The sequence below is a fragment of the Cetorhinus maximus genome, chromosome 2, assembly GCF_964194155.1.
Source record: "Cetorhinus maximus chromosome 2, sCetMax3.hap1.1, whole genome shotgun sequence".
Taxonomy (NCBI): domain Eukaryota; kingdom Metazoa; phylum Chordata; class Chondrichthyes; order Lamniformes; family Cetorhinidae; genus Cetorhinus; species Cetorhinus maximus.
Genome location: NC_135880.1, coordinates 200,693,992 through 200,703,466, shown reverse-complemented (window position 1 = coordinate 200,703,466; position 9,475 = coordinate 200,693,992). Strand labels below are relative to the sequence as shown.

Genomic DNA, 9,475 nt, shown 5'->3' with positions numbered 1-9,475 from the left:
TAACATTGAGACAGATGATGTTAAGAGAAGAGATTTAGAGAGAGAAAGGTTGAGAAAGAGGCAAGCTGATGGAATGGGTTAAGGCAGTTGTAGCTGCAGAAAAGAGAGGAAAGGATGGGATAGAGGGTAAAGGGAGAGAGTAGAGAGAGAGAGAGAGCGTAGAGAGGGAGAGGGATGAGGGCTCACAGGAAAAAGGGAGAGAAGGAAGAAGAAAGAGTAGTGAGGGGTTCTCAGAAAGAAAAAAATGGGATGAAAAGAAAAGGAAGAGGGTTGAAAGAAGGATTGAGAGAGAACTGACAACAGCAACTTGTATTTATAAAGTGCCTTTAACATGGTAAAATGAACCAAGGCACCTCACATTCAAAAAATTTGACACCGAACTACATATGGGGATATTAGGCACAAGACCAAAAGTTTGGTCAGTGGGAGGCTTTAGGGACTTTAAGGGGGAAAAGAGATGTAGAGAGGCAGATAGTTAGAGAAGCAGAGAGTTTTAGAGACAAGTGTCTAAGGCACCTTGGTGAGTTCCTGCAGTACATCCTGTAGATGATACACACTGCTCCCACTGTGCATTGGTGGTGGAGGGAGTGAATGTTTGTGGATGGGGTGCCAATCAAATGGGCTGCTTTGTCCTGGATGGCGTTGAGCTTTTTGAGTGTTGTTGGAGCTGCAATCATCCAGGCAAGTGGAGGGTATTCCATCACAATTCTGACTTGTGCGTTGTAGACGGTGGACAGGCCTTGGGGAGTCAGGAGGTGAGTTACTCGTCACATGATCGCTAGCCTCTGACCTGCTCTTGTACCCACAGTATTTTTATGGCTGGTCCAGTTCAGTTTCTGGTGAATGGTCGTCCCCAGGATGTTAATAGTGGGGGAAATCAGTGCTAGTATTGCCATTGAATGTCAAGGTACGTCTCTTGTTGGAGATGGTCATTGCCAGACATTTATGTGACGCTAATGTTATTTGCCACTTGTCAGCCCGAGCCTGGATATTGTCCAGGTCTTGCTGCATTTGGACATGGGCTGCTTCAGTATCTGAGGAGTCACAAATGGTGCTGAACATTGTGCAATCATCAGCGAACATCCCCACTTCTGACCTCACTATGGAAGGAAAGTCACTGATGAAGAAGCTGAAGATGGTTGGGCCTAGGACATTTCCCTGAGGAACTCCTGCAGTGATGTCCTAGAACTGAGATGGTTTTTAAAAAATACATTCCTGGGATGTGGGCGTCACTGGCTAGGCCGGCATTTCTTACCCATCCCTAATTGCCCTTGTTTAGAGGGCGTTTAAGAGTCAACCACATTGCTGTGGGTCTAGAGTCATGTGTAGGCTAGACCAGGCAAGATTTCCTTCCCTAAAGGACATTAGTGAACCAGGTGGGTTGTTACAACAATTGGCAATGGTTTCATGGTCATCATTAGATTTGTAATTCCAGATTTTTACTGAATTCAAATTCCACTATCTGCTGTGGCAGGATTCAAACCCAGGTCCCCAGAGCATTGCCCTGGGTCTCTGGATTACTAGTCCAGTGACAATACCACTCTGCCATCGCCTCCCCCAAAATTGACCTCCTATAACCACTCCCAGTGGCTGAGGGAAGATGGATGAAGAGAGGGCGCTAAACACCTTTACTGCTGTTTGTTTCACCACACCTTATCACTCTGATCAGCAAATACAAAATGTTTAAAGCTTCTTATAGATGTTAGCAATTGCGCCTAAATTATTTGAGTTTGTAAATTTGAATGCTAGTAGTTGGAGACTTGTTTGGGATAGTTTTTAAAGAAAACACATGCTCCTTAGATCCACCTTTGGGATGTATCTGTTCTGCCTTGCTGGTAGATCTCTGCACCCTGGTGTTGGGTTCTCATGTGGGCTGGCAGGTGGCATTCATCAACTTGTGGTTGTACAGTCAAAGGTGCTTGAGTCATTGGCATTTTAAAGTAATATACCTGCACGGTAACTCCCCAGTTCTGATGTGAACAACCTGTTACTCCAGGCTGTTGCTGCCATCAGGACTTTGCTGCTGTGTGGACACGTTTACCAAAATCCACCTGGTTTAAATATTGCAATGAAGAGAGGAAGAGAGAGGTGGGTGAGTGAGCAGGATTCGGGTATAGAAGGACTTAAAAGAGAGAAGGATTGGGACAGTGAAGGATGTTAATTGTATATTAATGGTGTTTAATAGATGGCAAGTATAAACTGGGGATTCTTTTGTGCCTTTATAAATAGACACTGACTTAAACTATGCTTGATGGGTTAGAGTTGCTTTCTTATAATCTGTAACTGTAAATAAATGCTTAAAGACTATATAAGTACTGCCTCCAGTTATTTCTTTCCAAATGACATTTTGGACTAAAATGGGGGGGGTGGTGTGGCGGTTAGCAATGGGATGGGAGGAGGTCAGGGGAAAGCAATGCAGAGACAGAGTGAGAGGGAGGACAGAGGCTAAAATGGAAGAAAGGGCAGAATTTTGCCCTTGGTGGGCGTGCGGGCCCCACTGGCTTGGCGGCGAGCAGACAGCCGACCCCCGCCGCTGAAACAGGGCCTGCTGCCATTTTGAGTGGGTGGGCCAATTAAGACCTGCCCAGCAGCCTTCCCGACATGAAGCTTCCTGTGCTGGGGGTGGGTGGGGTAGGGGGGGGTTTGTTGGGGGGGTGGAGGGAATCCCCAGCTGTCAAAGAGCACATTGCTTCCTGAGACCAAGTGCTGTCTCAGGGAGATTACTGACAGGTAAAAAAACTCCAAAAATAGAAAAATATTAAAATTATTAACATGTCCCCCTCATGTGACAATGTCACACGAGATGGGACGTGTTAATAAGAAACACATAAACTTTATTAAAGTTTTTAAAAACAGACATGAAACCTCATCCTACCGGTGGATGAGGCTTCATGTATTATCAGAAGCCCCCTGGGGCTCCTGGCCTGCCCACCAGCCTTAAGGTTGGATGGGCAGGGCCTTTAACAATCTTACTGACTCTGTCAATGGCCTTAATTGGCCATTGACAGGTTGGCGGGCGGACAGCTGGTTTCGCTGTCTGCCCGCCTTCCTAAAAATTTAAAGGGACCAGGATGACGTCGGGGGTTCCTCCCGACATCATCCCACGTCATTTTCCCGTCGGCGAGTGGGCCCCGCCCCCAAATCACCGACGGGAAAATCCTGGCCAAGGTTGCAATAGTGTTGTGTGACAAGGGTTGGGTGGAAAATTATAGGATAGAAAGTTGTGTGGAGGAGTGGGTTAAAAGAGGGGTTAGAGAGAGAGCTCAGGGTGTTGGAAATGGAAGAGAGAGAGAGGTTGAGAGAGTGGGTTGAGAGCGGAGAATCTGAAAGAGAGGCAGGTTGAAAGAGAGAGGTGGGATTGAGAGGAAAAGGAGAGGAGAGGGTTGAAGGAGATGGGGGCAAAGGATTGGAGTTCAAGAGGGATGGGTGTGTCAAGAGAGCACGGGTCAAAGGGGGTCAAGAGAGGGAGCAGGGATCTAGAGATTTCAAGAAAAAGGAAAAGGCTCGCAATTATTGCAAATGTAAGAAATGTTTAAAACATTTCTATGATATTCCCTTGTCAGCTGTTTCAATTGAGACATTAAGCCATTTATTTTGAAGTGGTTAACACATCCTTTTGAATACTGCACAGAGGAATATCACACAAACACACAAAGGGTTTGTCAGCTGTGTTGGCAACAATAATTTCAAGCTTATGCAAAAAAGAGATAGATGGAGGATGGAGATGAATGGATAAATAGGTAATATTGGAGACGCAGTTTCAAATTCACACTGCTTGCCTAAATATGATTGAATTTGTGCTCAACTAACATTATGCAGTTTTTGCATTGGTGTGACACATAAACTATTTCTTTCATATGCAAGATATGTTGTCTAACTAGTTTGGCATGCATGTGCGAGCATTCTATTTGTACTTGCAAATTTGTCCCGTTCCGCTTCCCTTGTAAAAGTCATAGATTCAGTTTCCACCATTTCTGATAGAGCATTCCATACCCTAGCAACGAATTGCCAAACTCTCCTTTCATTCGATGTGCAAAAACCTTAAAGTTATGCTTTCCAGTTACCAACCCATCAAAAATCGTCATTTCCCCCCAATTTCTTTGACAAAATTCTTCATCATTTTGAAGCTCTCTAACAGCTCTGTTCTTAACTATATTTGTGAAATGAACAGAGCTTCAGGTTCTGTAAAATGTCCTCATAACTAAAACTTTTCATCTCTGCTATCATCAAAATCCTTCATAACCCTCTTCATGGCCTTGACATGGGCGGAATTTTGCCTTTGATGGGCGGGCGGGCAGCCGATCACCGCCGCCATTTTGAGTGGGTGGGCCAATTAAGGCCCGCCCAGCGTGCCACCCGACCAGAAGCACTATGCGCTTCCTGTGCAGGGTGGGGAGGGGGGATTCCCCAACTGTCAGAGCGCGCTCTTTCGCGCATGTGCACGAGAGAGCGCACATCTTCCTGAGACTAGGTGTTGCCTCAGGGAGATCGCTGACAGTGTTTTAAATATCAAAAGTAGAATAATAAAAAAATTATTAACCTGTCCCCCTCATGTGACAATGTCACACGAGATGGGACATGTTGATAAATATGACTAAAATTTTATTAAACTTTTTAAAAACAGACATGAAACCTCATCCCGTCTGTGGATGAGGTTTCATGTTTTATCAGAAGCCCACTGGGGCTCCTAGCCTGCCCGCCAGCTTTAAGGTTGGACGGGCAGGGCCTTTAATTGCCTTAATGATCCTGTCAATGGCCTCAATTGGCCATTGACAGGTCGGTGGGCGGACAGCTGATTGCACTGTCCGCCCGCTTTCCTGAATATTTAAATGGGGCGGGATGACATCTGGGGTTTTCCCCAACATCATCCCACATCATTTTCGCGTCGGCGAGTGGGCCCCGCCCCCAACTTGCCGTCGGAAAAATTCAGGCCATTGTTTCTAAAGTTAGATAGCTAAAATGGGGCACAATTCGGGGGAAGGGAGGGTGGGTGATGGTGGAATTTCCATGGGGCTTCTCTTACATGTCCAGAGTACCTCCTTTGGAAGAACCACCAAAACACTGGAACAATGGCAAGATTACAGTTTGCAGGTTTTCTCCAGGATGTCTCTAGGCCTTTCACTAAAATAATGGAGGACGAGAAATCAACATTTGCCAATTTCACCGGATCCCAGAAATTCTTCCCCAATTTCCTAACTGCAGCTTAATCAAAAGTAGAGATCTAAGACTTGGAGTCCAACATTGTTTGGAGTGGTACCCCAGCAGAAATTCAAGGCAAGCCAACTGAGAAGCTGTTGAAAACTTGAGGGAGAGGCAATAGATGCAGCTGCCAGTTAGTTGCTTGCTAATGATGGGCCCAGGGTGTCACTGGTGGTCTGTCTCGCCTCTCCATAAAATGCTCGTGTATGGCGCAGGAACACTGAAGGCATCAGAAAAAGATTATCTGCAAAATGTGAGAGCAAATGAGAGGATGGATAGAAAATAATGAGATCCTACTTGAAGAGAAAAAATGCAATAAAAACAAAATAAAATGCTTAAAACACATTATTTTATCTACAACTTAATTTTGTTTTGACTCTCTAATGATCAAAAGTGCTTTTGCAGAACTCAACCACTGAAAAAGTTAAAGGCTTTTAAATGAAACTGCTTATCAGAACAGAACAGTTAAAAAAAATCTATAGTGTTAAAAGAATGTAAAGTGATTTTAAATTATCCACGATTAAATCACCAAGGTATACTAACAAATAAAGATTGTGCAGATTTTTTATGCCATTGATTTTGATCTTAGAAACTGCGAGTAATTATACCTTATCAAAGCTGCAAGGCTGCCCCGAGTCCTCTTTCTGTATAGAGAGATCGTCAATATATTTGGACAAGAACAATGCAAAGTATTATCGTGGATAATAAAACTAAAATAGCGCATGAATAAAATATTTCTTCTGATTTATTAATAATACTGCTGAAAAGAAAAGATTTCCAACCTCCCTCTAAATTTTGCCATGGTATTGAAAAGGACTTATATTATGCAAAATCAAGTAATTATGAAAGCCGATCCAATGTATTAAAGAATAAGGGTGGTCTCCAAGGGATCTGATTTTGTCAGGGCAGGTTTGAGATGGATGCTTCTCTTATTATGATATTTATAGGACCTAGGATTGACTCCAACTGCAAATCAAAATTGACCAGGATTAGCCAGTTATGTGTGAGTACACTCAATACTTCAACTTAGCCTAATTGACAGGCACACTTGGGATTTAACTGTTCTGTGTTTTTTAAAATGAGGAGAATGCCCATTTTCAGGAAGATGTCCTTTTACATGTCAGCATCTTCAACTTTCAGGTATAAGCTTTCATAGTGCATGACAGTTGTGAAATAAAAGCAAAAAATATAGTGGGTCCATTAGCAAAACGAAGATAACTTTACATTTCTGGTGTATTCCCTTCACCAAAATTGGCACAGTTAGGCTAGAGCAGCTCACTGATACAATGAGAAACATTCAACTATGGATAGACTACTGATGAGGTGACCATCCAGAATCACAATTTGGTCAATCAGTTGAAATCTAAGCAGATTTGAACAGAGAATCCCAAATCCAGGTACTCATTTGTATTTGCGGAACCTGTAATGTAATCCTATGAATAGAGGTTTACTTGCAATGAGAGCAGCATTTTAATTTAGGCTTTGGTGAAGTCCTTTTAATTGTTTTAATGCAGCCTTTTAATTTAGGCTTTGATGAAGTCCTTAATTCTTAAATTCTCAAATTCTTAATTCCCTGATGCCGGACTTCAAAGTCCAAATTATGCCTGACGGCTATTTTCCATGCTTACGCGATATTTATTCATTTAAAAAAAAACACATCAAATGCCTCATGTGGTAATGTCACGAAATATTATTCAGAAAGCAATGGATAAACCTGGGCCTGAATATTATGTTCGGCATGCGGGGACAGGTCCCACTCACCGACGTGTAAAATGATGCGCGGTGACATTGGGCATGCGTCCCGACGTCACTGCGCGTCATTCAGGCCTTCAGTTCAACGGGTGCGCACCGGAGTGGGCTGTGCGCCCGCCGAACTGTCAAAGGCCTATTAAGGCCATTCACATAGCAATTAGAAGGATTAACAGAGCTGCCCGTCCAACCTTAATGTTGGCGGGCAGGCGAAGAGCCCAAGTGGCCTTCGCATTTATTAAAATTTATTGACATGTCCCAGCTCATGTGACACTGTCACATGAGGGGACATGTCTGAATATTTTTTTTCTTTATTTCAAATAATAATAATCAAAGTAATCTCGCTGAGGCAGCTCCGTGCCTCAGGGAGATTTCTGCACTCTTTCGCTCGCTTCCACTCAACCCCGAAAATTCTCCTCCTGGGCTCTTTTTATTCATTCTTCAGATGTGATCGTCGCTGACAAGGCCAGTATTTATTACCCATCTCTAATTGCCCTTGAGAAGGTGGTGGTGACCTGCCTCCTTGAACCGTTGCAGCCCATGTGGTGTAGGTACACCCATAGTGCTGTTCGAGTGGGAGTTCAAGGATTTTGCCTCAGCGACAGTGAAGGAATGGCAATATATTTCCAAGTCAGGATGGTGAGTGACTTGGAGGGGAACTTCCAGGTGGTGGTGTTCCCATGTGTCTGCTGCCCTTGTCCTTCTAGATGCTAGCGGCTGTGGGTTTGGAAGGAGACTTGATGAATTCCTGGAGTACATCTAGTGCATGGAACACACTGGTGCCACTGTGCATCGGTGGTGGAGGGAGCGAATGTTTGTGGATAGGGTGCCAATCAAGCAGACTGCTTTTTTCTGGATGGTGTCAAGCTTCCTGAGTGCTTTTGGAGCTGCACTCATCCAGGCAAGTGGGGAGTATTCCATCACACTCCTGACTTGTGCCTTGTAGATGGTGGACAGGCTTTGGGGAGTCAGATGGTGAGTTACTCACTGCAGGATTCCAAGCCTCTCACCTGCTCTTGTAGCCACAGTATTTATTTGGCTAGTTTCTGGTCAATGGTAACCCCCAGGATTTTGATAGTGGGGGATTCAGTGATGGTAATGCTATTGATTGTCAAGTGGAGATGCTTAAATTCTCTCTTGTTGGAGATGGTCATTGCCTGGCACTTGTGTGGTGTGCATGTTACTTGCCACTTGTCAGCCTAAGCCTGGACATTGTCCAGGTCTGACCACATTTGGACATGGGCTGCTTCAGTTTCTGAGGAGTTGCAAATGGTGCTGAAAATTGTACAATCATCAGCGAACATCCCCACTTCTGACCTTATGTTGGAAGGAAGGTCATTGATGAAGCAGCTGAAGATGGTTGGGCCGAGGACACTACCCTGAGGAACTCCTGCAGTGATGTCCTGGAGCTGAGGTGACTGACCTCCAACCACTACAACCATCTTTCTTTGTGCTAGGTATGACTCTAACCAGTGGAGTGTTTTTTCCCTGATTCCCTTTGACTCCAATGTTGCTATGGCTCCTTGAAGCCACACTCGGTCAAATGCTGCCTTGATGTCAAGGGCAGTCACTCTCACCTCACCTCTGGAGTTCAGCTCTTTTGTCCATGTTTGAACCAAGGCTGTAATGAGGTCGGGAGCTGCGTGACCCTGGCAGAACCCAAACCGAGTGTCAGTGAGCAACATTGCTCCAGTAGGACATTGTTACAGTTTCACAATGGGATTCAGATCTGGAATAATAATAATATAAGTTTATGAACTTAAAAAAATACCTGGGGTAAGAAGGAGTTAAAAATCATGGTGCAAGTTTGAGATGCAAATAATATATATAGATATAGGTAGGACCTTCTATAAGTTGTGGAATGAAAATTAATTTTTCTTTGTTCAATACTTGCCCAATTTTATTGCTTATCTAAATGAAGAGTGGAGCATCTCAGATCCACACCATATTTCATAGCTACACTCTGAATATAATTGACATCTACGGAGAAAACCACTTCTCTATTTTTTTTGTCAATGGATTAATTTAATCTTTAATATCAGATTCTAATGAACTGAGGGCAGGTTAAGTGCTGCTTACAAGATCTAAGTCACACCACTGAGGGAAACACAGTACCCTCAAACATTTATCACAGAATTAACTGAATAATACAATCATGCCATAGCTATATTATCCCTTGCTACCTGCTGCTGTTCTCTCTTTCTGAACGTTTTTCTCCCCATTTCATACAAACTCTCAGGCTGGAATACAGTTGCCTTGCTCTTTTATAAATGGTTTGATTGGATCCACTTATGATGTGGAATTTCCAATGATCACACATTCATTCGGAGTTATCATGATATGCAATAGGTTCTCTGCTCCACGTAAAAATGTGCAAGTCTGAAGCAATAAGTTACTTTCCCCAGTTTTCTCATCTAAAGGTACAAACTCATGTTGGGACATGGTTCCTTGGAAGCTGGCTGCCCTCTGATCCCATGTTTAAATGAGCTTCATTGATGAATTTAGGTGGTTAGTGGCAGTGTGACAG

At 43.7% G+C, this 9,475-nt stretch overlaps 1 non-coding gene across 1 annotated transcript; it reads left to right on the top strand.

Annotated features, from left to right (window-relative positions):
* The first annotated feature begins 1,786 nt into the window (after positions 1 to 1,786).
* On the top strand, positions 1,787 to 2,036 carry LOC144671710 (small nucleolar RNA SNORA53). Its single transcript, XR_013573992.1, has one exon. It is a non-coding gene; the product is annotated as a small nucleolar RNA SNORA53 (small nucleolar RNA).
* The last annotated feature ends 7,439 nt before the right edge of the window (positions 2,037 to 9,475 follow it).